Raw genomic sequence first — 7,204 nt, 5'->3', positions numbered from 1 at the left:
AAGCTAGGCTGGCTTGAATTTGTGATCCTCCTGCCTCAGTCTCCCCAGTACTGGGATTACCAGCATGTGTCACGACACCAGGCTTCCAGCCTTACTTTTTTTTCCTCTGCCCCTACCCCCACTGTTATACTTAATCTCAAGAGATTATAGAGAATTGCCACCACGCTCAGCCAAATTTGAGTCCTTTATTGGCTCAAACCTGGAAAACTCTCAATGAGGAAGAGGCTTGCAGGGTTCTTTTAAGCAGCCCTTCTAATTGGGGAGGGCTCAGGAAGAGGGGAGCACAAGGGGAATTTCACAGGAGCAGAACTTTGCTAAATTAGTGGGGGTCCGGAGAAATTTCACACAGTTTAGTTGAAACAAAATATCACACAGGTGTGAGTATCCTGTTTACAAGGTTGTAAAGATAACACATAGTTGCCTAGCACATGAGGCCCTAGGTTCTATCTTCAGCACTAGAAAAAAGAAACAGATCATGTTCATGAATCCCTATAAAAAATTTAACAACAATTTTTGTATAAATTGAAAGTCATCCTAAAGTTCGTTTGAAATCCCAAGAGACCTTGAATAGCCATAAAAATCCTGGGGAAAAGCTGGAGAACTCACATTTCCTGATTGCAAAACTAATACAAAGTGGGGTTTTTTGTTTTTTGTTTGTTTGTTTTTTTCTGGTACCAGGGATCGAATTCTGGACCTTGGCACTTGTGAGGCAGATGCTGCACCACTGAGCTAAATCCCCAGCCCTAATACAAAGCTATAGTGATCAAAACGGTGTGGTATTGGCATGAAAACAGACATATAACCCAGTAGAATAAAGTAGAACTTCCACAGATAAACATGTATCTGGCCAAATGTTTTTTCATGAAGTTGCCAAGATCATTCAGTAGGTAAAATACACCCATCATGAAACGATGTGAACTTGGGGAGAAGACGGCTGCCTGCAGCAGCAGGAGTAACAGTCTCCAAACTGTCAGTAGAGAAAAGCAGGTACCTGAGGCAGGAGCAAAAGATGAAGTCTGATACAGGAGGATAAGTGAAAAGAGAACCTAGCTGGACCAAAATCCAGCGTTTAGGGGTTGTGTGTGGGAATTTGAACAGTGCTGGATCCCAATCCCCACCACCCACCCCAGCCCAGCTTGTTCCTTGGGAGAGGTGCCTGCCTTACTGTCACAGCAAAGGGGATGGCGGTGGGGGGTGGGATGTGTGCAAGCAGGTCTCGGAAACACTCCAAGGGGCAGGCAGGACGAAACCGAGTCAGTCACCTGGGTCCTGAAAGCAACAGCACCTCAGCGCCACAGAGCAGCAGGACTGTGGGGAGACAGAGACTTGCTCACACAGAAAAATAATTGGCTTTTTCCCCTGTGGCGGCAGCGTGTGCATGTGGGACTCAGTACCATTCACGGCTACGGGGCAGGGCTAGGGGGGTGGGGCGGGGTGAGGAGCAGTGGGGCCTCTCCCGCTGCTTCCCTGAACCCCGACCCGGCCTAGGCGGGCGGCTGGGTCCTGCTCACCCCCCGCACTGGCGAAGGAGGCCTCAGCCAAGGCGGGGACCCTAGTTTCCACCGGGGCGTCTGACACAGATGACCGGGCAGGGAGAGGGAAGACGCCTGGCCGGACACACAGACGGCCGCTCTGTCTGCCAGGCAGTGACTGGGGACAGTGAGAGGCCCCGATGGAAGTGGACAGAGAACCGAACGACGGGGAGGCCGGCGAACCGCACCACGTATGCTCCCCCAAATCCACTGAGGCAGACGGATCTTGAGCCTACCATGGAGGCTCACCTTGGTCATTCCTGGAACACAGCTTGCAGGCCAGGACAGATTCTGAGGGACCGACCGCCCTCAGGGCTTAGGGCAAGCAGGTGAACGGTGACAGGAGGAACCCACCCCGCGGCTTCTAATCAAATGCAACTTCAGTGGAGAGAGCTGTGTGGGCGCTCGCTCGCTGGCTCGCTCGGGTTACTGGCTGCAACAGCCAGGTGAAGGCGTTTATATTGTTGTTTTCTTGTTTATTTGTTCTGGGTTATCTTGTTTTCATTTCTTTTCCTTCTTCTTCTTCTGGATCGTTTCTTTATTGGTATTGATTTATTTTACTTTACTTTATTCTTTAAGGTTTCCCCCTTTGACCTGATCATTCTTTTATTCCTTCTATTTTTCACTTGCTTTTTTCCCTATTCTTTTTTCTCCTTTCTTTCTCATTTTCTTGCCTCCTTGCCTTCCTCCTACCCCTTCCCATCTATTGCACATCATATTTATAAGAAAGGCCTGGTATATATGCATTAGAGAATAAGAATTAACCAGGGCTATTACTTAGTACTGTACCAGACAAGGGCATGTCAGGGTAATCCTTAACAAAATTGGGCTTAGAGGATCCAAACAAAACTACCCACAAATATATTAACAATCTGACAATCTCACAGTCTCCCTCAACTTCTAAGTACAATTCTACCCATCTGCATACCTTTTCCCAGCTATACAAATATTCTCTCAAACCCACTCAACACTAGTCGCTTTACCCAGCTATAAAAATAATTTCAACAGAGTCCAACCTCCTCTGTATTTTTTACCTATTAACATTTCTTTTACCTTCCTCCTCTCTTCCCACTGACATTGACCCTTCCATTTTCTCTACCTCTCTCCTTCCCTCAACCCTACCCATGTGAGACAACCTACAAATAGCAATATAATATAGTCTTTAAGGGGTACTGATAAAAGGGTGAAATTATCAAAATAAGACTCAATGTTTGTGATTGATGTATGGTTAGATCTGTTGTTGCTGTTATAACCGGTAGAAATTCTCCCTTACAATATAATAACAGGGTCCAACCCAAATAAATTGAATAGGTTGAAGTGGTAAACAGCACCTCTTCACAAAGTCAAGAATATATCACTGGAAAATAGAACCTAACTATAGAGATCTTCATACCAACAGCAAATTCTCTTTATTTGACCTCAACCCTCTGGACATGTACCCATGAAAAATTGGGAAATGATAAAAGCAAGGCCAAAAAAATGCCTCAAAAGACTCCCAACTCTACCAAAGCAGATCCACAGGGCCCCAGTGGAGAGGAAAGCAAACACCAGATAGCTGAACTGTGTGAGCTGATCAAAGAAGAAGCAAGGAAATGTGGGGAGCTCAAAGATGATATGACTCAAAAAACAGTAGAACTGGGGCCCAGGATTTATCTCAGTGGTTCCACCACCTGCCTCACAAGCTCAAGGACCCGAGCTCGATCCCTGGTACCAAAAACAAAACAAAACAAAACAGAAAGACAGTAGAACTAACAAACAAACTGACCAAAGTGGTTATGGAAGAAATAAATGAAAAATTAGAAAAACTGACCCAAACTATTCAAAACACAAATTACAAATTTATCAAAGAAATCGACTCTATGAAAAGTTGCCAACAGAAATTCTAGAGCTAAAAAATTCTGTTGAACACATGAACAGCAGAAATGACCAATGTGAAGAGTCTCAGAACTCAAGGAGAAAATTAAATCACATGATGATATATCAGAGAAACCTTTAAAAAAATCATGAGAGCAGGGGAAATGCACCTAAAAGGTACTAGATGACATTAAGACTGAACTAAGGCTAACTGGAGTTAGAAAGAAGTTAGAGAAGAACACACATGGAATAAAAAAATCTGTTTACAGGGCTGGAGATTTAGCTCAGTGGCTCCACCACCTGCCTCACAAGTGGAAGGACCCAAGTTCAATCCCCGGTACCCCCCCCAAAAAAACAAAAAAAATCTGTTTACAGAAATCATAGCAGAACCTTTCCAAGTATGTAGAAAGAACTCAACAAATAAGTGAGATATACAGAATGCCATGATGATAAAAGAAGCTCCCCATGGACCCAGTATGGTCAAAATCCCAGAAATCCAACCCAAGGGCAGAATCTTAACTACCAGAGAAATATAAAAAATTACTTATAAAGGAATTTTCAACACATACTTTAAAGGCCAGGAGAGCTTGCAATGAAGTGTTTCCAATTCTAAAAGAAAACTTCTCCAGTCTCAAAATGGAGGTAAAACCGCTGCCTGGCTGCCCCCAGCCTGACTCCAGCCATTGCTGCTGCCGCTGCCGCCCCCGGGGAGGAGGGCCATGATCCAAAGGAACCAAAGCAGTTAAGGAAGGTGTTTATTGGTGGTCTGAGCTTTGAAACTACAGGCGATAGTTTAAGAGAACATTTTGAGAAATGGGGCACACTCACAGATTGTGTGGTAATGAGAGATTGCCAAACAAAACGCTCCAGGGGCTTTGGTTTTGTGACTTACTCTTGTGTTGAAGAGGTGGATGCAGCAATGTGTGCTCCACCACACAAAGTTGATGGGTGAGTAGTGGAACCAAAGAGAGCTGTTTCTAGAGAGGATTCAGTAAAGCCTGGTGCCCATCTAACAGTGAAGAAAATCTTTGTTGGCGGTATTAAAGAAGATACAGAAGAATATACTTTGAGAGACTACTTTGAAAAGTATGGCAAGATTAAAATCATAGACGTTATGGAAGACAGGCAGAGTGGGAAAAAGAGAGGATTTGCTTTTGTAACTTTGATGATCGTGACACAGTTGATAAAATTGTTATTCAGAAATACCACACTATTAATGGGCAGAATTGTGAAGTGAAAAGGGCCCTTTGTAAACAAGAGATGCAGTCTGCTGGATCACAAAGAGGTCGTGGAGGTGGATCTGGCAACTTTATGGGTCATGGAGGAAACTTTGGAGGTGGTGGAGGGAATTTTGGCTGTGGTGGAAACTTTGGTGCAAGAGGAGGCTATGGTGGTGGAGGTGGTGGCAGCAGAGGTAGTTACGGAGGAGGTGATGGTGGATATAATGGATTTGGAAGTGATGGTAGAATCTATGGCGGTAGTCCTGATTACAATAGTAGAGGAGGCTATGGTGGTGGTGGACCAGGATATGGAAATCAGGGTGGTGGATATGGTGGAGGAGGAGGATATGATGGTTACAATGAATGAGGAAATTTTGGTGATGGTAACTATGGTGGTCGTGGAAACTACAATGACTTTGGAAATTGTAATGGTCAACAGCAATCAAATTAGGGACCCAGGAAAGGGGGCGGTTTTGGTGGAAGAAGCTCTGGTAGTCCTTATGGTGGTGGTTATGGATCTGGTGGTGGAAGTGGTGGATATGGTAGCAGAAGGTTTAAAAAAACAACAGAAAAGGGCTACAGTTCTTAGCAGGAGACAGCGAGGAGGTGTCAGGAAAGCTGCAGGTTACCTTGAGACAGTCGTCTCAAATGCATTAGCGGAACTGTAAAAATCTGCCACAGAAGGAACGACGATCCATAGTCAGAAAGGTTACTGCAGCTTAAACAGGAAACCCTTCCGGTTCAGGACTCTCACAGCCACAGTTTGCAAAAAGTGCAGCTATTGATTAATGCAATGTAGTGTCGATTAGGTGTACATTCCTGAGGTCTTTTATCTGTTGTAGCTTTTTCTTTTCTTTACATCAGGTATATTGCCCTGTAAATTGTGGTAGTGGTACCAGGAATAAAAAATAAAGGAATTTTTAACTTAAAAAACAAAGGAAAGAACTTCTGACCCACATTAATATAATTTGTAAAACTATCTTTCAAATTTGATGAAAAATAAGGATATTCCATGACAAAAGAACAGCTTAGGAAATTTATGAACACCAAACCAACACTTCAGAAAATACTCAGGAACCTAGACAGAGACAATGAAGCCAACAAAGTAAAAAAGTCAAATGGATTGAATATATCAAACATGGTGAATAGTTAAACAAAAAGGGAAAAATAAAGGAGTCAACAATAGACAATGACCACAATGACAGGAATAAATCAATACTTTTCAGTAGTAACTTTCAATATAAATGACCTCAACTCTCCAATAAAAATACACAATTTGGTGGACTGGATCAAAAAACAAAATGCAGTGCTCTGTTATATTCAATAGACTCATCTAATCCAAAAGGAAATTCATAAACTAGAAATCAAAGGATATAAAGCAATATTCCAGGCACCAGGAGCCTGAAAGCAAGTAGGGGTAGCAATTTTGTTCTCAGACAGAGTAAACTTCAAGATAAAATTGTTCAGAAGAAGCAAAGAAGGTCACTACCTATTAGAGGAACAATTCAACAGGAAGATATAACAATTTTAAGTACCTATGCACCAAATATTAGTGCATCTAACATCATAAAATAAACACTAGTAGACCAACACAATTATAGTAGCTGACCTCACTACCCCCCACTTTAACAAGGACGGGTCAGATAGATAAAAAATAACAAAGAAATACTGTATCAGAGCTGAACCACACTTTGAAAAATGATTTAAATATCTAGAGTGTTCCACCAAACAACAACAGAATACACATTCTTCTCAGCAGTACCTAAACCTTTCTCCAAAATAGATCGCATACCAGCCCTTGAGGCATGCTTAAAAATTACAATGTGAGAAAATACTTGTGAGAAAATACTTACAAATCATATATTTGATAAGGGATTAATATCCAGAATATACAAAGAATTCCTAAACCTCAACAACAACAAAATGAAACTGGTCTAAAAATGGTCAAAGCACTTGTACAGACATTTGTGAAATTACACAAATGGTTAATAAGCTCAAGAAAATATGCTTAACATCAGTAATCAAATCATTAGTAAGACTAGTAGAACTAAAACTGTTGTGCACTATTGCTGGAAAGATAAAATAGTACAGCTACTGTGGAAACAGTATAATCCCTCAAAAAATTAGATCTAGATATTCCACTTCTGTGCATCTGCTCAAAAGAATAGAAAGCAGGCCCTCAAAGAAATATTTATACAACCACATTCATACCAACAGTATTCACAATAGCTAAGGTGTGGAAGTAATCCAAGTGTCCACTGATGGAGGAATTGGCAACAGATGTGACATACACATCCAGTGGAATATTATTCAGTCTTAAAAAGAATGGAAATTCTGACACACACTAAAACATGGATGAAGCTTGAGAACATTATGCTAAGTGATTTAAGCCACAAAAAGACAAATAGTGTATGGTATAATTCCACTTATTTCAGGTACTTAGACTACAGATATTCCTTGTTTAATGATCTACCTGTGTAACAACTGTTCAGATTCAACGACTGAGGAACATTGTTTGGACTTACGAACTGTCTTTTTTGGGATACTTTTCTGTGTATCTGTAAATCTCTCTTTAGAGATTTGATGTCTTTTAAAATA

The 7,204-nt window shown here is 41.8% G+C and overlaps 1 pseudogene; it reads left to right on the top strand.

Moving 5' to 3' along the window:
* The first annotated feature begins 4,022 nt into the window (after positions 1–4,022).
* Positions 4,023–5,310, top strand: LOC101703920 (heterogeneous nuclear ribonucleoprotein A3 pseudogene; annotated as a pseudogene).
* The last annotated feature ends 1,894 nt before the right edge of the window (positions 5,311–7,204 follow it).

Source organism: Heterocephalus glaber, unplaced genomic scaffold (assembly GCF_053883595.1).
Source record: "Heterocephalus glaber isolate CG9 unplaced genomic scaffold, H.glaber_assembly_v1.0 deba00000546, whole genome shotgun sequence".
Lineage (NCBI taxonomy): Eukaryota > Metazoa > Chordata > Mammalia > Rodentia > Bathyergidae > Heterocephalus > Heterocephalus glaber.
Note: the sequence above shows the minus strand (reverse complement) of the source record. Positions and strands in the feature narration are given on the sequence as shown.